Source organism: Cupressus sempervirens, chromosome 5 (genome assembly GCF_028749045.1).
Source record: "Cupressus sempervirens isolate cs-2001-9-10 chromosome 5, ASM2874904v1, whole genome shotgun sequence".
NCBI classification, from domain to species: Eukaryota; Viridiplantae; Streptophyta; class Pinopsida; order Cupressales; family Cupressaceae; genus Cupressus; species Cupressus sempervirens.
Genome location: NC_143122.1, coordinates 329,053,121 through 329,076,626, shown reverse-complemented (window position 1 = coordinate 329,076,626; position 23,506 = coordinate 329,053,121).

Here is a 23,506-nt window from a genome sequence, read left to right as displayed (position 1 = left end):
TGCACAATTTCTTCCTTAAGTGTGGAAGCAATTGATGTCATGACTTCTGTTGCAATCTTATCAACATCAAAGTCCTAAATTTTCTGAATCTCTAGAAGATCTCCTTCTTCCATGATTTCAAAGATGTTCTTCCATGTCTTTGTTGGGGACTACACAACATCTTTTATTTTATTTGACAAATTTTGGAAAGCTTTAAATATAGGAGTATGTTTATCTACATATTCAGAACTTGCCTCCTTGATTTTTTTGATAGAGAGATTAGGCATGAGATTTCTTAAAGTCTTCTCTCTAATATCCCTCTCTATTTTTGCTACATTACCTCAATGGTGTGAAACATCCTTCAATAGATTTTTAGGAGCATGACCCTTAAGCTCAGAATAGTCATATTTCCACTTTTCCATTTTCTCAACTAATGCATCTTCAAGTTGTTTCTTCTCCTCTTGGCTTCTAGAGTCATACTTGAAGTATTTGAATCCTATCATACCTCTTCCTTCCCTTATACTTTCTAGTTTCTTTTCAAAAGTAGGGCGTGCCTTCATCAAGGATATGATTGGGGTATTTTCTTCATCTTCATCATCTTCATCTTCATCCTGAAGTTTTGGTTATTTTCTTGCCTTCCTTGGCTTGGTAGTTGTAATCACAGGTGTTGATATTGTTGCTAATCTTGTTTCTCTCTTGAGTGGCTTGAATGGGGTCTTTTCCTTCTTTTTGGGATGTTCCTCTTCTTTCTCATCTTCATCACTTTCCACTACCTCTACATCTTCTTCTTCATATTCTACATCATTACCCTTTCCTTTAGTGATCATAAGAGATGTTTCTAACTTGGCAAGTTTCTTCCCAATGGTTTCTAGCCTCTTCTTCTCTCTCATCATAATTTGAGGGATCTAAATCTCAAGAGAAATTCTTCTATTTGCTTCTTCATAAGTTCCAAAATAAGTGGCTTTGGGTTCCATGGGCTCATTGATGAGAGCCTCAATAATATCCTTTGTTTCATCAATATTCACTTCATATGCCAAAGGTTTAACCCATGTTATCTTAGGCCTAACTACCTAAATGTGGACTTTGTCATAGTCAACTAGGAAACATACATAATCTTTGACAAGTTGCTCAAGGATCCTAAGCCTGCTTTGCATCCTTTCCTTGAAATTGTCAAGGTAAACATCCATGATGACATCAAAGTTCTCACCCATTTCACTTATGAATTCATTGATTTTTTATTGAACAAGAGTGTCTTTATTCTAAAAAACATTTCCTTTGGAAGGAAAGAATTTCTAAACATAAGAGTAAACATACTAAGAGTTAACCAAACTTACATGGATTGTTCTTTGAGGCTTGAATGCTCTCTATATTTTTTCTTAGATGGGAGTATTGAAGCTCGACAAGGTCGATTGATAGATTCTTCTTTACAATATTATATGTCAGGTCTACTACCTCGCATGGTATGCTATTGGTACAACTTGAGCTATAGATTTTATGAGCAATGACATGGATGCCAAACTTGGTTTTAATGTATCTCACATTGTTTAGCTTCATGCCTCTGTCATCTCATTCAGCTAAAGTTAACTCGATTAGTTCTTCCCAACCTAGGGTTTGTGTAGTTTTGTCTTTCTCTATCATAGGATACCTTGTTATCCTATGAATCATCTTCTTAGTGATAGGGTATGTCTATTCCAACCAAAATGACATGTCATGAACTCATATTAGTATAAGCTTGATCCACTTTATCTAAAAGTTCCTAGGCATTTGAAGGATGTGGGTTAACCCCTTGACCTCCAAATGTTTGTGCTCTAGCTTGAGCACCTGATCTTCACACAAAGTTTCGTAGGCATGATCTAGATCAAGATTTCCTAGCTCTTGGATAGAATGTTGATAAAATGATTTGATATCATAGATGAGTAACACCTTTACCAAAATGGAAGAGTGAGCACCTTGAGGATCCTATTCCTCTGCAATTTTTTTATATAGCTAAAACATGTGAGTAGTGAAATTCATACTCTTTACCAACATCTTTGAACCTTTCTTGACCTTTGAACTGGAAGACACTTCCATAATGCTTGGTGAAGGAAGAATTTCATAATGATGAATTTTCCTATGAATCTCCTTCATTAGTTTGCACTAAAACTTCTCTAGTGTGTTTAAGAAATGCTGAGCTTGAAGAGAATTTTGAAAATACTGTGAAAATAAAGCTTCAATCTTTACCTTTTATTCAAATTTGAATTTAGGACTTCATTTAATGCTCTGTACCTAGGTAGGTAAAACATACTTGGTTTGGTCTTGAAGCTTAGTTATTATAGTATTTCCACACTCAGTTGAGTCCATGGCTTAGTCAAGTCTACCCATGCTTGGTTAGTTGAATAGCTTGGTTAGAACTAAGTCTATCATCTATCCAAGTGCATATGATATGTTGATCTGGACTATTTTTCTTGGATGACTAGAGTTGGTGTGGAATATGAATTTTATCACAACTCTAGTAATCTCCTTGCATATTTATGTAAAGATGATTGAGTCACCCAATCCATTTTCTTGGGTGTCGATGACCTCACTAATTTCACTTGAATCCTCTAGAGACTTATTTACCCATTTCTGCTTCATTTATTTTCTGATTGTGTCAACCTTTTCTTTCTTTTCATCTTCAACTTTTCCTTTATTCATTCAATTCTTTTCTAGATGATGCAGGCATAGCATCTTTTGGTAGGATCTCTTTTTTTGAGGTGAGTCTTCATGCATTTTGGTTCAATGTGCCCAAAATCTCCACATAAATAACATCTGCACCAAGTGTTACAATCCCAACCAAAGATAGCTTTAGCAATTTGTTTAGTAGGATTCCAATTCGTGGTTCTACATTCTAAAGATTTATGACCTTTTTTTTTGCATGAGAAACATTTGCCTTCAAATTTGGTTTTCTCTATGCATTCACTTGCTTTATGCTCATGCTTATTACAACTATAACATTTTCTATGAAACTTTAATTTTCCATTGCTCCAACACTTGTTTGAAGTATGCCATATTTTTCCACAATGATTGCATGTAGGTCTTTTATTGCTTTGAGCTCCTTGCTATGAACACTCTGCTTGTCTAGTGTAGCCCAATCCTACTTTACCTTTCTATCTTTTCTAGGATATCTCAGCCAAATAATTCATTCTTTCTTATGAATTAATCATTCTTTCATTCGTTTCTTTTCCTACTCTAAGATCATTCGTGAGTCTTTCATTTTTTGTCCTTGGATGGATAACTTCTTGATTTGAATTGTTTAACTAATTTACCAAGTCTATCTAATTAGTGAAAGCTAGTGGATTTTATTGTCTTTTTCTTATATCCTAGAGTTGAGTACTCTTCTATCTTCTTCTACCATCTTTTTATCTTTTTCAACTTGGTTCTATTGTTCCATGACTTCACATAGTTTGATTGAGTGGATCTCTTGCTCTCTTTTCAATTTTTTGACTTCTTCTTGAAGAATAAGGTTCCTTCCAAGTAGATCTTCTATAGCTACATATTCTTCATCTAAATTTCCTTCTTTGCAAATATCTTCAATTTTCTCTTCTATGTAGAGAATGTCATTCATCTGTGCTACCAATTCTTTTCTTCTTCTTAGGGATTGAAAAAGTTGCTCATTTAGTTTTTTTTATTCTCCATGGCCACATGTAGATCCAGCTTTTCATTCTTAATGGACTTCTCTAGCTTGTATACCTCCATTGTGTCTGATATTTTCTCTTAAGCTGCTAAACTTTTTGATAAGAGAATCATGCTCTGATACCAAATTTGGAAATGTAATACAAACTAGGTGACTAAGAGGGAGGCTAAATCAGGAACCACTTAAACTTCTACACTTGAAACACTTTTTTATATTTGTCTAATCTAGTTAAATTCACAAAACATTAAAGCATTAGATTAACAACATCATAACACAATATTTGGTAAGCTAGAAACCCTCCAAGTAGAAGGTAAAACTGGGGTGGGGATGACACCCATAATGCTTCACTATTACAATAATAAAGTTGGCCAATTAAGTCTTACAAATGATCACTTCTTGTGGTCTTACCTTTTAGGAGTAATAAGGACTATTAGGTCCACCTTGTGAAATGATTTATATACTACAATTATGTACTCTGCTAGGAGTTTCTATAAACGACTATTAGGTCCACCTATTTAATGGATTTGGGACTAATGCACCTATTAGGATGAACCAGTGGATGATCTTTGAAATGCAGATGTGATTATTGATGAATATCCATTGAAGTAAATTGATCACTAAACTATGATAGATGACTCTCTTCTTTTCCTTGGAATACTTGTGGCCTTCTAGAAAATTGCCCTTCCATATTGGCTAATGCTTGAATGATGATACAATAAATAATACTTCACTTTGGATAAAAAAATGTCTCATACTTATATCCATCCAAATAGTTATTACATAGGTTAGATACAATAATTCTAGTTCCAAAAATAATCACCAAGTTAGCTCAGTGCAATAACTTGGGTTAATGTCATACTTGGGTGATACTGGAAACACTCGGTCACCACTATCTCCTTGGCTATTTCTAGCACTTAGTATATGTTGGGTACTTGGTTCACACTGATCACTTGGTAGATGCTTCTAACTCAGCTTGTACTATTATTCCATCTTGATTATTACCTTGGAACAAGACTACTCTCCTAACTTAGTTCACATTGGAGCTCAGTTGACACTAAAGCTTGGTGTGAAATATCAACTCGGTTGGCATGACAAATTTCTATGAGGTTAACTTGTTTGTTTAGATATGTTGTGATCCTAGTTGACATTGCATACTAGTGACTCAGTTGTAACTATCTTTTCATTATGACTAAGTGTTTTGACACTAACTAGCAATAAATCTTGCATGAGATTAATAGTACCATCATATCTAAATGGTTTTTGTAGTGCATGATTATCATCTTCCATGGGATCATGATCTTCTCCTTCAATATTCACACCTCCATGTTCCTCTAAGATGTGGTGGTCCATATCATGTACTACCCTAGGGAGATCGACCTATATAAAAATGATGATAATAAAAACCCCTTCAATGTGATAATCAAACCCCCATTCTATGGTTCATATGTATATTGATTGTGAAAATAATATAACAAATAACTTACCAATGAATGATAATCAAACCCCCCTTCAATGTGACCATTCTCCCTACAATCTCTCTTAGCTATTTTGATTTTGATTATTCTTGTCTTTAAGTTGTTACAACTCTTGCAAGGACAATAAAATTTGTCATCGCCTTCTCTTTGAAAGTTAGACAACAATCTAGTGATCATCTCCCTATTTTTATCAAATTCCCTTGTATTATATAACATGATCCTTCTTCACAAGAATAACTTATTCTTGTACCCTTATTGAATTGGTTATACTTGCTAGATCTATCACTAATAACCATTTCAACATACAAATTGACATTAGAGAGAAAACCTTGAAAAAAATTAGACATGGTGTTCTTAATGTTTTCATCTGCAAATATGGTTTTGAAAGAAAAAATTTTGTGCACTTAATGTGTATATCTACAAAAAAATAAATGGACATATTGTACTTAATGTTTATATATGCACATGGTTTTGAAAGAAAAATGTGGTGTAATCAATGTGTATATCTGCAAAAATATTAGACATGTTGTACTTAATGTTTATATCTACACATATGGTTTTGAAAGAAAAAAATTAGTGTAATTAATGTGTATATCTACAAAAATATTGACATGTACTTAATGTTTATATCTGCACATATGGTTTTGAAGATGGTAGAATTATTGAACAAGTTAGTCTTTTAGAACCTACTCAAAACTCATAAGTGGTAGACTTAAATATGGTGTTTGATTAAACTCATAAGTGGTTGGAAAACTCAAAACAATTTTGGGAAAATGTATTTCACCTCACCTCACTCAAATTCACCATTATTCCTTTTTAGAATCCCATCTTTGCATTTCATCCCTATTCATCACATTTCTAACCCAATGATCAACCCATCTCACCCCTATAAATATGCTCAATTTATATCTCCATCTACCACATTAACACAACTCTCATTTTATATTGATTACTTATTTGGACTATCTTTCTCCCATTGATAAGTTTTGATGGTGGCAGAGAACTAATTATCTTAGTTGCTGATGAGAATCAATAGACATTATTGTCTAGCTTAGGGACATAAAGAGAAGATATGGATGCAATGAAGGAAATGTCATAATTTGTGCTCCATTTATGCCTCTTCATTTTAATTTTGTTCAAGTGAAGCCTGTCAATGCTAATAGAAAACAACAATGCACTTTTGAAGAGATTACAATTGTTCAAAAAAAAAATATTTTACTTCAACTTTCAATAAATTTAATTTTTTTTTTTAAATATACATTAACATTTTAAGATTGGAAATATTTGAATAATGTATAGCATGTCACAATATTCTAAAATTGTATCAATTTTAGTATAATTTATTTAGTATATTAAAATATCAAGCAAATATATTTTTGATTTCAAATACAATCACTTTCTTACTAATAAGGATGTCATCAGATTTTTGTATGATGCATTCCACATCACTAAGCATAAATGTCTTGTTTACAAAGGAATTAATTTTTTAAATAAGAGATCACAAAGAGGATTTAAACTCACCGGTCTTTATTCAATTTTAATCATACAGTAAGGGCAATATCTTAAACCAAATACCAAGTAAAACACAGAACATTAAAATACAACAAGGGCAAGGATTCATTTGAATAGTGTAAATACATCATTAAAAACATGGTTCATTTTTTCCAACTCATAATTATAGTATCTTAATGAGTTTTCCTTTTTAGTAGTGATTTTTGGAGTCTCTTCATTATAAGAAAGGACCAAAGGATTCTTGAATGAGTTTCTATACCAAGACAAGAAATGCTTGTTAGAAACAATAGTCCACCAGGATAACTTGGGGTGGGGGGGTGAATCAATTATCCAATAATTAAAACATTTATTCACCTTAAATAAACTTAACCATTCAATCAAAGTAAACAATAACCATATGAAGATGCACATACATAATTACACCAGATATGTTAACTAGGGAAACTCTTGATCAGAGAGAAAACCCCAGTGGGAATGATGCCCACAAGATGATGTACTAATATAAATATTCCTTATTAAAGGATGGACCCCATTGGGAGTCTATTACAAAATTTAGTATATATGAGTCCCTGCTAGGATACTTTGAATCCTTGTTAGAAGATTCCAACCCTATTAGGATTTGTAGAAGACAGAAGGACCCACTGTCCAAATAGCTTATGGGGCAAGATCACCGAACTCATTGTCCAACTGATCTCTCAACTATTCCTTTCAAAATAATTGGATTACTATACTTCAACTTCTTTACTCTATCATGTCAACTAGATCAATCATTGTTAGACCTTGTAGACCAAGTCACAAACCTTGGGTTCAAGTATCCAACTTTAGATCACACAATAAAACCTCAACAATGAAGATTCATTCACCTTCACTCTACTCTACTCAACTCACATTTCACTCTTCATGCTTTTTACAATCACTTTTTATACATACTCATGATAAAGGAAAATGTCCTTCCTTTACATCAAATCCATAAAATAATTCCCTGAGTCGACTATTAAACCTTTTCAATTAATTATTATAGGACCACATTAAGAATAGATTACACTTAGCGTTAACATTAATCTTCCGCCTTGCAACTTAAATAATTTTTTTTTCATGTGTCATTATGATGAGTGAACTTAGACATGTCATCACTAACATGTCTTATTTACATCTATAACTTTGGCTTCTCAGAATAAAAAATTTTCTAAGAGATATAACAAGTTTACTAGAACATGCCTCTATAAACTCTATCTCAAAATAGTCATCACCAAAACTTGCATAAGTTCTTCCAGACTTAATATCTTCTAATTTTGAGGTTAACTATGTATACTAGACACATATTATGATCTACCTTTAACCTTTCTATAGAAAGTACTCAACAATCTATTAGTACCAACTTGGTCTTTCTGTTGTTCTTCTACTAGATACCATAGAAAATTGCTATGTTGAGATCAATGACAAACATAGTCATGAATGCAACATATCATCATGATAATGACCTAATCATGTTTCCACAACACTCCCCAATAGGAATATCATCCACATTCATGCTTCTTTCTTCTATGGAATTATGAGTCTACATTACCAAACTTGGCTTTAGCAGAAGCAATGTTTTCTTTGTCAATTCCTAAGTATCATCTTCAGAGGTTTCAATTGCATTCAATTGATTATAGTCTAGATAGTGGTGGGTTGAATATCTCATGCTCTTGTTGTTATTGTTTTGATTGGGTACTCCATGCTTTGAAATCAAGACCTTTTATGAATAAAATTCTTATATGCTTAGACTCTCAGTGATGACAAGTCACTGTGAAGATGTTATTTTTCCTTCTATCTTTATAAGTGATTATTGTTGATCTTAGAATAGTTTTGAAAATTGAGTGTCAACAAACATAAGATATTTTTTAAGTTCATGCCAAGCTAGCAACATATGTTGAGTATAATATATACAAGTCTCGAGTTGCAATATGTGCTAAGCCAAAAATACAGTAAGTGCCAAGTCACTCAAGTGTCGAGAAAATAGATAGTGTCAAGCGAGTATATGTGCCAAGTGAACAATAGATGTCAAGCATGTTCAAGTGTCGAGCCAGATAGAATTCTAGTTAGTATCGAGAATTAGTATTTAACAAGTGTTGAGCAACACAGAATTGACATAAGAGTTTGTGAAGGCACAAACAATTATCTAAACCATTTTTGAGCTAACATATGGATAGATATCAAAGCTTATAGATAAGATCAAATCTATTTGGATTCCCTATGTGATCTACATGCAACCAATTAGAAAATAAAGGGAATTAAGCAAGAAAGTTGGATGAATCTGGAAGAAGGAAAAAATTGTAGAATCAATTAGTAGAATAGAGGATCAAGGTTACAGTATTTTCATATCAAATTAGAGAGGATCTAGGTGAACTAAATTGTGATCTAAAATCAGCAATATTAGATTGTAAGTGTATTAGATCAAACATTCTATTGTACTATCTAACAATTGTATAGCAAAATTAAATCCTATGGAATTAGGTTGGTTTGACAGCCATTTTATAAATACTTTAACAGGGTGACATTCCAAGTGAATTTTCTAAAGTCCTTTAGCTAGGCACACTTCTAATAGGGTGTTAAAATCCTTTAATAGGGTAGGATCTAACAATCCTTTGTAAGCCTTTAACAAGGTAGGCCTTTCATAGGGTAGATCATGAGAATGGTTAAATCATGTAACCTTAACAAGTGAACTTTATTGTTGCAGTAGTGAAGAGTTGTAGGTTTCATCCCCACCCCAGTTTTACCTTCTCATTGGAGGGTTTCTAGGTAATCATATCTAGTGTCAAGTGTTTATGTGGATGCATTTGCTTTACATGTTATTTCTATATGTTTATGCATGCAATATTTTAAAGTTAAAAGTTTTACTGGTTAGAAATTAGTACTTTTGATTCACACCCCCCCCCCCCCCCCCCCAAGAAGTATACTTCCCACTTGTAAATTACAACAATTGGTATCAAAGCAAGGTTCTCATTAGGAGAAGCCTTATAGCTTGGAGAAAAGATCTTGAGATGGAAGTCTACAAGTTGGGAAAGACCATTAAGAATTAGGAGATTGAGATACATCTCTTACTACAGCAACTGGATGAAGCCAAAGATTCCTTGAGGAGTTCACTAAAGAGAAGAAAAGATATTGTCGTAGTTGAAAATGACACCCAATACAAAGAGATTGACACCTCAGAGTTATTTGTAGATGGTAACTCCTATGAATTTGATGCAACAATTGCAGATCTCATGGACAAGAATAGAGCAAGTTGTGGAGATCAAAAATCTCAAGTTGGAGCAAGAATCACAAGCAATAGTACTATGTGAGGTGACTGAGAAAAAAAAGAAAGCTATAGAAGACAAGGCCATGGTTGAAGAAGACAAGAGAATCTTGGAAAATAGATTGGAAGAAAAATCAGCAAAGTTGTCTAGGATCTCAAACATACAATTGGACACCCTAAGTCAAATGATGAATGTCCATCATGAGTTGAATGGCAAGGACATTGAGATAACTACATTGAAGTTATAGAATGAGCAACTGCAGAATGAACTAAAAAGAGAGAAAGAGTTTGCTAAAAGCTTCAAAAAACCAAATAAAGCTATCATGTACTTTGAGCAACTACTAGAATCCCCTAGATCCAATAAAGACACATTAGGATTGGACTATACAAGCACTAAAGGAGAGTCATCCAAGACTATTGAACAAAGCAATGACAAAGATAAGAACACTAAACCTACTTGTCATCATTGTGGAAAGAAAGGACATATAGCTAATGTTTGTAGGAGCAAGAATGCTAGTCAGAATGCCAAGCCAAAGAACATGACACATTATTACAAGTGCAATAGACAAGGTCATCAAGAACATGAATTCAAAACAAGAACCATGCATGCACCAAGATTTGAAGGATGCTGCTACAATTGTCAAAAGTTTGGACACAAAGCCTTTGAGTGCAAATCCAAGTCCACAAGGTCATCAAACAAGGGAAGAAATCATGAAAATACCTATAATTGGGATTACAATACAAGGCATAGCTATCATTATTGTCAATAATATGGACACATCCCTAAGAATTACATAAGAACACATTTTAGTGGAATCTACAACAAATTGTTGAGTCAAACCACATGCTTTAGTTGTTTGAAGACTGGTCATATTAGTAAGCACTACCCAACAAGGACAAAGGCACCTAACTCAGAGTAAGATAGAGGAAAAGGCAAGGTAGATGTTGAGCATATAAGAGGAGAAATTACTAAGACATGGAAGAAGAAAGATGGATGCAGCACATCAAATGAAGGGATCACTTCACCTGAAATGTCAAGTGCTCACACTTCATCAAACTAAGCAACAAGAAGGTATGTGGGACTGATATTTAAATTCTTCATTACACATCAATTCCAAGATAGGTTAGTGCTAAAAAGATAAAAATTAGCATGAATAAAGATGCAAGTTTATAAGAAAAATACAAAGTTAAATCTTTAATTTTTCACATAGTTGCTAAGTAAGGAAAGTTGCTTTCAGATGCCAAGTGAATGATAATTAGTGTCGAGTTTTCAGCCAAGACTAGTTGGAGATGAGTGAGTAGTTGCTACCAAATAAAAGAAATGATAGTTGCTACTGAGTAAAGAGAATTTTTGTTGAAGCCAAGTAAGGGTAATTCCTATAGCTGTCAAGTGAAGTTGAATTTTTATTGATGCCGAGTAAAGTAGAAATCACATAAGGAGCTGAGTGTATAGTTGTACATGCACTAAACATTAAATGCTATGTATTGAAGGGTACAAGGTCAATTTTTTTATCATTTCTCATCATTCGAACATAGAGAAAAGATCGAGCAGAGTAGAAAAGTGACTTCCAAGAAAAGACAAAGTATTTGTGAAGATTTTAGCAAAGATTCAGCATCACCTCATCGATCTAAGGTATTTCTCAAGTGTCGAGTTACATAGTTTCAAAGTTGTTAAAACCCTAGATTATAAAAATGGCCTCCAATTCTAAAAACCCTAAGGATAAGGAACTATTTGAGGTTCAGTTGGTTAGTAATGAGGTCAAGCAACGAGATTTTAGACCTATTCCTGAAGTTGCATATAAGAACGACCTAGCAAGAGCATTGTCAATCATTCCACCTAAGGTCATAATTGTCTAGGACATAAGGAAATGATATAATTGCAAGGTTGGAGCAATTGGTGACATGGAAATTTGATAGGCATATGAAAAATTGTGTGAGAATGGAGTATTGAAGGAAGAATTTTAGATTGTTGAAAGGAAGGGCTTAACCTGTACCCTAGATTTCCCTACTATTTTTAAGACTAAATGGATAAGAATTATGTTAAGTAGAATTGATGATGGATGTTTATGGTTAGAAGGAGGACCCATCAAGTTTTCAAAAAGGATTGTGCATAGGGTTACAAGATTTCCAACCCTAGAATGGCCCAAAACCCTAAGAAGCAACTCAAAAGAAGCTATTGAGAAGAATATAGGGGCAAAGTGGAATAAAAGAGGCATGACTATTGAAACCATTAAAGATCCACTTCTAGAATTTTTTGTGAGGGTCATATCTCACAAATTCTATCAGTCAAGCTAACTAAATAGTGTGCCATGCACTGCAATGATGTAGGCTACAAAATTGTTAAGAAAGATCATACGTATGATCTAGTAGAATTGCAACTGTAGCAAATCAATGAGAACCTAGGAGCTATAAGAACATCCAAAAGTGCTTAGTGTAAGTTTGGTTATATTTTGATATGTATCTTTTTCTATGTTCAAAATGAATTTCCCTCTTTTGGCAAGATAGGATGGAAGACCAATAGGTCTATAGCTATATAGACAAACGAGTACATAAAGCAAATGGGAGCTAATTTTGAAACCATAATGACCAGCTATTTTGAGGACTTTAAGAAGTTCATGAAATAAAGAATAAGAATTCCAGTTTCCCTAGTAGAGTAGCACATCAATTATATTTGTTTCTTAGTTGATATTTATTATACTTATATTTAGAAATAGTACCAAGAGTTAGATGCCCAAGCCCATTATGATATGAGATAAACATTGATGAGGCATCAGCAGCAATCACAGCATTACTTGCAAAGGAAGTTAATAAAAGTGTAAAACCTTTTAGCACTTATGATGTTGTTAGATCAAAAGTTGACTGGATCTAAAGATAGCATCAACACTAAAAAAGAGAGACAAGTTGGTCAAGAAACTTGAGGCCAAATTTGAAGAGGGAACTGCTAAGGAAGAGGAAGATGATGAAGATGAAGAAGAAGAAGAAGAATAGGGCCAGGAGCCACTTGCCTTAACACAAGGCATGGGTGAAGATGAAGAGGAAGAAGGTGCCAAGGAGGAACAAGCTAAGGAAGCACCAACTAAACCAGAGCTCAAGAAGAGAAAGGCAAAGATACAGCCTACTGCTTAGCCAAAGGGTAAGAAAGTTGTGAAACCAAGCCCTGCAAAGCCTACTACACTAGCCACAAGAGCAACTAAAAGGACCACAACTCAGAAGGAAAAAGAGAAAACAATAGAGAAGAAGAAGGCTACTGAGCAACTAGGTCCAGTGCAAAAGAAAATAAGAAAGAAATATGTTGCACAGCCAGAATCTGATTAAGAGAGGACGGAATCAGAAGACATAATCCAATTCAGAGTGGTAAGTCATGCTACTAAGTCTAATTTAGAGAATATTTGTGATAATATTAAAGATAATGCAGACTTAACTAGCTTGAAGAACATTAATTTTAGTAAGTAGGGAAGAACAAAACATGGTTGAGGAATTAGTCTATACCATGATGGCTAAGTTCAAGAACACCCCACTTAAACTTGACAATTCAATGCCTAAATATTTATCTTCTATTGTTGAAAATAAATGGCATTATTGCTTCAATATGGAGAAGGAAATAAGAGAGTCTACATTGGCTCGAGTAATGCCAAAGCTTACAAAAGGAAAAATAACTAAGGCTAACAAGAAGCATGGGAGCAAATTTGCACCCAAATACAAAGCCTTCAGCATTCTCCAAAATAAGATTGAAGATGTTGTCAAGAAGTCCACACAAATGTGGAAGTTGATTTATGGGCTAACCACTATTAAGGAAGGAGAGCATGATATCTTTGAGGGAAGAAATAATGGAGAAGAGGAAGAGAATGATAAGGAAGGACAAGTTGAGAAGGAAAAGGAAGGCAACATAATGGAGGAGGGAACACAAAAAGAAGATGACATGGTAACTATTGAGCAGCAAATTGATCAAAGTGTGCAAGACACACAATTGCCACCACCAAGCCCTCCACATGATAGCAACACACCTGCAGAGATATTCAAAGTAAAATATGTTCTTGACAACTTAGTTTAGAACATCAACCCACAAATTGTAGATGATCTAAAGAAGATCCTTAACCAATCAACTTTACAAGCAAAATTGTGTGACAATCCAATATTGGTCAGTGTGGATGAGTTGCAGAAAGAAATAGCCGATCTAACTAGGGACAAGGTGACTACACAAGAAACATCTTCTACCATCCCTATAGCTACCAATGGACAACCTCAAGAGCAAACATCAAAAGACAAATTAGCAAAGGTTGAATTCGGAGTCAAAGTGATGATGATTGAGCACAAGACTCAAACTACATAGGAGAAAGAACCTACAAAGGAACAAATAGGATAGATGAATACTTTTTTTCCTACTACACAAGTACAAGGTGCACCACCAAAAATAATTTCTATTGATAAAAATAAATTAGAGGAGGAGAAGGAGATTCCAAAAGAAAAGGAGTAGGAAGCAATTCAAACATTGGTAAATCTACCAACTACTAGGACTCCTACAAGAACAATTTAGAAACTGAGCACTGATGTTATGCCACTCCAAATCTAAGCACCAGGCTTGAGCTCCACAAAGGTTGCAAGGGTACTTCACTATAGAGACCCAATATTGGATGAATAAATTGCCATACCTAAGTATGTTTATGCAACCATGAACATTGACCAGATAAATGACATGCAAGAGTCATTAGAAAGGAAGAAGAAGTAGGAGATACTCAAAAATGAGTATTAAAAAAAAAAACATTAGATGAGATTAAGGACATCTTCTTAGATGCCTTCAGCTTGCAATCACCTAATGAAACAAAGCCCATTTTGGAGCAACTCTTAGAAATAGTTGACCAGGTGCAAAGTGAAGACCATGACACCAATGCAAAACTAATGGAATGGTCAAAGAAGAAATTTCAAGCAAAGGTCAATGAAAAGATATCTAGTGAAATAGCACTATCACAAGTAGAGCTAGCAAAGAAAATTGAGAAGGTGAAGATAGTCCTTGAGAACATATTCTCACTATACACAAAATTGTGTGATCCTTCAATCTCCAAACAAAAAACTAGCTAAAGAATAATGAGCTTGGAAAGAAATATAAAAGTATCAAGCATGTAATTGCCAAAAGATCTAGCTCAAAGTAAGAAGCACTTTAATACAACACTTCACACCTAGAAGGAACTAGCTATTTTAATAGCAGAAGAGGCTAATACTAGAGCCAAATTAGTTCAAATACAAGCTACCCTAACCCCTCACATGGAGATTCTATAAAAGGAACTAGCTTATGTAGAAAATTTATTAAAGAAAGATCCTAATATTTCAACATTAGATGGCTTAGTTCACCTTGCAACACAGACAACAATACAAATCAAATCCTTGGAAGTTGCAATACAAAACTGGGATGTTGCTCTAAGAATTGTGATAGAAGTAAACAAGACCTGCTGGCAAAATACTCAATCAGTGTATAGATCCTATGACATAAGTATCAAAAAGGGGGAAATAAATCAAAAGGCCAGAAGGAGACTTAATCTATGGGGGGAGACATGGGAAAGGGGGAGCCAAAACAAATAAAGAAGAGAAAACAAAGGGAGAGTACAAAGCAAAAATAGGGCATATTAACAAAAATAGGGCATATCAGACCATATTAGATAAAGAGTATCAACATTAGGAAAATCCACTCTAAGGATTAAAATTTTGGTTACAAAAAAAGGCAAATCAACTCAAGGGGAGACACAAAATTTTGAGGTATATAGTTCTTCAAAAAAAATTTGAACAATTTTGAAGTTTTCTATATATGTCAAACTATAATTATATTATACTTTAGGGAGATAGACTCATCATGCATAGTTAAGTGTTTTTACACTCATGTTAAAGGGGGAGATTGTGTATCTCAAAATGGTTTTGACAATTGAGTGTCAACACACTTAAGCTATTTGCTAAGTTCATGCTAAGGTAGCAACATATACCAAGTCTAATATATACAAGTGTTGAGTCACAATATGTGCCGAGCCAAAAATACAGTAAGTGCCGAGTCACTCAAGTGTTGAGAAAATAGATTGTGTGAAGCGAGTATATGTGTCGAGTGAACAATAGATGCCAAGCTAAACAAAATTCTAGATAGTGTTGAGCATTAGTATTTAACAAGTGTCAAGCAATATAGAATTGACATAAGAGTTTGTGAAGGCACAAACAATTATGCAAACTATTTTTGAGTTGGCATATGGATAGATCTCGAAGCTTGGAGATAAGATTGAATTTATTTGGATTACATATGTGACCTACATGTAACCAATTAGAAAAATGGAGAGAATTGAGCAGGAAAGTTGGATGAATCTCAATCATAGATTCATACCTAGCCCTAAGTCATGAAATCTTTTTAAAGGGAGATGAAGCTCCATAATTTATAGTGTGTGTGTGTGTGTGTGTGTGTGTGTGTGTGTGTGTGTGTGTGTGTGTGTGTGAGAGAGAGAGAGAGAGAGAATGCATGCAAGAAGGTGATGATAATAGTGAAAGGGGTGAATTGATCAAGTTGAAGGTGACTTAGAAGGAAAAAATTGTAGAATTAGTTAGCAGAAAAGAGGATCAAGGTTACATCATTTTCATATCAAATTAGAGAGGATCGAGATGAAATGAATTGGGATCTAAAACTAGTAATATCAAATTGTAAGTGTATTAGATCAAACATTCAATTGTACTCTCTAACAATTGTTATAGCAGAATGAAATCCTATGGACTTAGGTTTGTTTGATAGCCATTGTATAAATCCTTCAACATGGTGACATTTCAAGTGAATGTTCTATAGTGCTTTACCCAGGCACACTTCTAACAGGGCATTAAAATCCTTTAACAGGGTAGGATCTAACAATCCTTTGTAAGCCTTTAATAGGGCAGGCCTTTCACAGGGCAGATCATGAGAATGGTCAAATCATGTAACCTTAATAAGTGAACTTTATTACTGAAGTAGTGAAGATTTGTGACTTTCATCCCCACCTAAGTTTTACCTTCTCATTGGAGGGTTTCTAGGTAATCATATCTAGTGTCAAGTGTTTATGTGGATGCATTTTCTTCGGACATTATTTTTATATGTTTATGCATGCAATGTTTTAAAGTTAAAAGTTTTATTGGTTAGAGATTAGTACTTTTGATTCACCACCCCCGCCCCCCCCCCCCCCCATCTTAGAAGTATACTTCCCACTTTTAAATTCCAATAATTACATCTTAAGCAAGGTTCAAGCTTACTTTTAAAATTTAGATTATTAAATTTTTGATCCATTCCAAAGCTTTATCAAAATTATGAAGAACAAGTGATAGACTAGTTGGGAAGACCTACATCTCTAATGGGTTACATATGAAGCCTTCAAATCACTGATAAATAGTAATACATAATATGAGCTAGCTTCCTTTATCAAAATAGAAGAGGCTATCTTCAATTCATTAAGAAGATGGTCTTTGAGTGCTTTCCAATGCATGCATCTTGACAACTTTTATCTAAAAGTATAATTTTTTTTTGCTAGATGAAATGTTAATGCAGGTTACTACTAGGGACACTCCTTATGATTCAGAAAAAACATTTGAGGACTTGAACCTTTCACCTGAACTACACAAGGGTCTTTGTTCAGAGATTGGATTTGAGAAGTGGAGCAAAATCCAAGCAATAACTCTTCCAATGATTATCAAATCCTCTCGTCAAAATTGAATTTCTCAAGCTCACAATGGGTCTAGAAAGACTACTTGTTTTGTTTTGGGTATGTTGAGAAAAGTTAATCTAAATATTAATGCACTGCAGGCACTTTGTGTATGCCCAACAAGAGAGTTGGCAATGCAGGTTGTTATTGTTTATGTCTAGGTTTTGTTTTGCAATAATTTGAAATATTATCCTCTGAATGAATTTTTTTGTCATACAATCCTCATTTCAAACAAATTTTATATAGAATCAAGAAGTCCTTTTGAAAATGGACAACCATACATCCATAACTTCAACATGTGTTGTGCCTATTGATGCTGCAAATTACATTAAAAAGTGTGAACCTTTTATTGAGCATGATATAATTGGTACACATGGTACACATAAAAAGTGGATGATGGAAAAAAAATTGATCATGAGATACATCAGTATATTTTTCTTTGATGAAGCAGATCATATGCTAGCTCAGGTAACAATGTTTTAGATAGATAATTATATTTTTCTCCATTAAGGTATTTTCTTTTATATGATTCAAAGAGCTTGTGTTTGATGAAACTTATTAAATTGATATACAAGAAAATGTAATTGGTCACACATTTTTTCTATTATAGTTGTTAGAGATGATGTAAATGCAAACACTATGTTATTGTAACTATGCACTTTCTTATTTGTTGTGATGCCCTCAATCAAGATGAGAAAGAAATATTCTTGGACATTGCATGCTTCTTTATTGGTGAAAGAAGAAGTATGAAAATTGTTGTGTGAGATGGATCTAGGTGGAGCGAGCAATGCAGCTGAGAAATACTTGACAACAAGTGCCTTGTTAAGATGGGTTGGGGAGAGTGTATATGGATGCATGATCATCTCAGGAATTTGGGAAGAGAATTTTCAAAGAAAATTTAGCATCGTAATCCTAGTGTGAGGTGAGATTGAATCTTTCCTTTCATTAATCACTACATGAAAACCTTGTTTCTCTATAATTCTTCTTGTTTTATTGTAATTAAATGGTTGTTTCTTTAGTTCACTAAAAAAGGAATGTCATTTTGAGGCATAACAGACATGGTAGATCGTAAGGTTGGATTCAAACCTCTTTGGGGTGAAACTACCAAAGAATGGGTCGAGTTATCAAGATGCCTTTTGTGCCTTGAGTGGCACAAGTTCAAGTATACATCTATTACATCTTAGCTCTTACTGGAAAACATTAGAAATCTAAATTTTAAGTATTCAAAAAGCTTGGAAACATTGTGGAAGGATGCACAGATAAGTAACCTATATTGTTATTTATAAATTAGAATGAATAATTATGTTACTTTTAAATGTTTTGAGCTTTAACCATTCATATAAAATAAAACCTACTTGTGCACAAACTCCTTCACAATTGAGAGAACTACAAATTGAAGATACCCCCAAACTCCAAAGTCTTCTCAAATCAATCAGTCATCTCAAGCATTTTCGAAGTCTATCTTTAAGGTAGGATGAGCATGATTGGGGAGTGAAGAGCCTATCCAGCCAATCACAATACTTACTCAAAGTTATTCCTCTAGATTATTTGAACAAGTTAATATATTGGGACTTTATGGCTGATTTCCATGATTCAATAGTATCAAGTTTATCAAGCTTGCTAGACAAGTTTTGTCATCTTCACTCGCTAGAACATCTAGACCTATGAGGATGCAATGCTCTATCAAGTCTACCAAACCATTTTGGGGACCAACAAGGATGCAATGCTCTACCAAGTCCAAGAAAAACAAATTTTTGAACATTTTTTTAATAATAAACAAGTCAACCACAAAGATAGGAAGGATGAACAAATATTGAACAATTTTTGAATAATAGACAAGTCAACCACAATAAATAGAGTACCCCCTATAAATGAGACTAAGACCCAGTAAAATCCTAATATTGTTATGGATGACAAGAGCTTTGAAGTTAAAATGGTTGATCTTTGTATGAGGATGAAATGTGGTGGAAATTAAGAAGAATGGACAAGGTTTGCAAAAGAAGTCAAACTAGGGATCTAGAAAATTCTATAATGTCCCTCACCATGATCACATGTGGATTATGAAGGTGACAATTATAACTAAAACTATTGGGGACTCAAAAATCAAGAAGCAGCTATAGTGAACTAGAAAGAGTGAAGAGAACAAAGGTGATGGGTTAAGCAACACAATTGTAGCTAGTTAGGATGAGGCAATTGGTGAGCTAACAAGTAATTGGAACATTATCTCTATCCCTAAGAAAAATGGAACATTATCTCTATCCCTAAGAAAAATGTTTTAATTCTAAACATTTTTCATTGTTAGTTATTTTATGACGGCCCTATTGTAAGTTTTCTGATAAAGACTCTTATAGTTTAATTAGGGTTTGATTAGTCTATTTTGTGCTACTCTGGACTTAGTTCTTTTTTTATCGACCTATAAGGCTATTTAAATAAATTCTTAGGTGTTATTTTCTAGTCCTAGTTAACTATGTCATGTTTCTAGACTCTAGTTTCTGATTAGTCGATTGGTTTTTTGGTGGTTGGTTAAAGGCCTATTGTTGTTTTTGTGTTTGTTGTTCTTGTGTGCTTGTTTTGTAACAAGAATCAGGCCCCTTTCCCTACTAAAAAATAAATCAAATGATTTCTATCAAGTTTAAGAAGACTGAAGAAATAACCTAAAAAAATGAGCTAGTTGATGTGCTTCATTAGTTGTCATGTATGTATCATCACTCTCATTCTTTGATGCATATTCTAAATAGAAAAATATATATCCCAACAACTTGTGTCTATTTAATCAACAAACATTTAACACACACAAATCCTAAATTTACACATATCAATGTAGATGCAAAGCAAACAAGCATGACTTTGGCATTCTATGTGTTGTGTCATATATAAAAAATAGAGGCTTCAAAAAAGCTTACCAACTAAAAAAAAGTGAACTTATTTGAGGTGCTCAAAAAATATCAAGGATGGATTATTTGTGCAAACTTCAAGATAAATTGCTCAAAAAGGTATTATTCCTAAAATAGATTTAACGAATTGTTGTCCCTTTCTAATATTTAGAGTTGGCTCTACATAATCAGTCTTACATTACTTGGGGTTGATATTAACAATTCATTCAATGCAACAAAATACTAGGGCTGAATATTCAAGCAAATTGAAAATAGATTCAAGGAATTGTTATGCTAATTTCTAAGATAACTAAGTGATTTTTGTCATGAATCAAAGATAAAAATAGCTCCTAGATAATACTTAGCATTGCAACTCTAGTTGGCCTAAAAGAAACTAACATTTTTTAAATGCACTAAATCTAGCCACGATTCACTAAGCCAAATAAAATAAAATAAATCTCAGAATGACTTGCATTAAGTATATTATTTTCTCAACTTAGGGTTCAATTATAATGTATATGTGCATTAAGTAAAAGGAAGCTCCAACAAAAATATCATTATGTTGTCACATATTATTGTGTTGTTTACTATTTATATATTACATCTCCACTCGAACCCAAAATCTTTTCTCTAGAATTGCATGGTTTGGGAAATTGTTAATGTTTTGTGTAGGGAGAATACAAAAGCACCTACCAATTAGAGACTTCTTAATCTTTTGTGCAGGGAGAATATAGACCAAGGGCACAAAGATCACAAGGGCATGGCATAGCAATGAAATTGTAGAGCAAAGGCATAGATAGGCAATGAAATCATAGGTCCACACTCTTTTGCAATTAATCACCACACTCTTTCACAACTGATCTCCACCCTCATTCGGAGCTCTCCACACTCTTTTGTGCACATCTCTCCATAATTAATCAAATGGGGAATGATTAATGTTGTGTTTTCTTTTTTTTCTTTATAATTACGTGAATGTCATAATTATGATGCCAACTTCAAGATAATGATAGCGTCAGCGACACTTATAAAAAAAACATAAAAATCACAAACAAATCACACTGTCATCACAATTTGACCCCAAATGTTGTAGTATTAATGTCTTTAAATGATCAAGAGTCATTTTTTGTGTCTCAATTGGGGATCACAATTACTTCATCTAAGGTAACAAGCTTACCTTGAATTTCCTCTAGAGAATTGATTTTCTTTTTCTTTATCCTCTTCCCCTTTGAGTCCGGGGTACTAGAGTTTGGCATAGTCATCTATAGACCTTGAATTTTTACATTTACACTTAGTCTATCTGTCTCCTTCCTCTACGTATGCTCCATAAATTTTGCTTGACTCTTAGTAGTAGTCACCTATTGTTCAAGTGCATTTTCATTTTTCTTCTCAACATTTATAGTGAGTTCACTTGTAGAACTAGGTTGTATAGCCTCCTTTGCTCCTTTAATCTAAGGTCCTAAGGCAATTGGTCTCTCACCTATAGTGGAGTAATCCACTTGATCATTCTAGCTCTTCCATGATTCTCCTCTTCAAAAATCTCATTTACATTGTCCTTAGTGGCATCATTTTGGTGTTCTTGCATGTGGACATTTTTCTCTTCATTAGCTAGCACATTTTGTTGCTCATCCTATCCAACACTTATATCTCCTTGTCCTTCTTCATAACTCATTGTGACAAATAGAATAGTAGGGATAACAGGTGTATTTTCTACATCTTGTGTGGACTCATGTACATCAATCTTTAGATAGTCCTTTACTTGCCCAATCATAGGATTAGGATCCATCAACTTATCACAAGTTGGCATCTGTACTGACTTGATCTATATAAGGTCTTCATTTGCTTCCTTAGCTCAACTATGGCATTCCATCTTGTTTCTATCTACCCTTCACTCATTTGCACCAAATTATGGAATGTATCAAAAAGACTATATTTTCCATCATAAATATCTTTAATATTATCTAATTCTACATGTTCTTGTTCATCTTTTACACTTCTTCCTTTTGTTCATCCTTGGGAATTAAGCCATGTATCTTCTTCCATGTCAATTTTCTTTCCTCCACAACATTTTTAAAAATAAATCAAGATTAGGAAAACCGTCCTCTTAGGAATAAATCTATTGTTGAACTCTTTTATGGCTTTTGAAATTTGTTTCTTATTCAACTTAGGCATGTCTTAAGAAAGTGTGCCCTCTCTAATTTGCCTCTCAGTTGTCAATGCATATTTCCATTTTTCATCTACTCTACCATAGAGGTCATTGGGTTTCATATTTACTAACTCTAATGTTGTATACTTAAATTATTCCATCATATCTAACAATGCTTCTTCAACTTTATTCTTATCTTCATTGCTCAATTCATTATACTTATTAAAATGAAATCCTGATAGTCCTACAACCATTCTAAACTAGCTTGTATCCACTGAATTTGTTCTTTCTTCATCACCATCCTTAGCAACCACAAGCCTTCTCCTCAACTTCTTAACTAGTTTTCTTGGCTCATCCCTTGCAAGATTATCCCTTGTCTTTGCTACACTCTTTCCTTGAGTTGGTCTTGTAAATTTTACTACTCCCTTCCTTTGTGACTTGGTAGCTCTAGTAGAAGATACCTTAGTTCTCTGTCTTATCACTCTATGTGTTTTAGGGGTAGGATTTGACTCCTTTTTCTTTCCTTTCCTTGTCTATAGCTAAGCCACAACTACCTTTTTACCCTTACTTTTTGCCCCTTCTTCATCATTTTTTTCTTCTTCATTTCCCTCTTCTTCTTCTTCTTCTTCTTCATCATTAGATAGATCTTCTCCTTTTCCTTCATTTATTTGTAGGGGTACCTCCTACTTGACACCTTCACCCAAAACTCTTTCTAGATTCTTGATCATCCCTTTTCTCTTCCTATCCATTTTAGGGACCTTGGTCTCCATCATGATCTTTATCTTAGTTGTTTCATATGTGTTAAAAGGCTCAACTTCCTTATCTATGGGTTCATCCAACAATGTTATGATTCCTCCAACTATCTCGTCAATGTTAACCTCATAACCTAGTAGTTTCAGGCATGCAA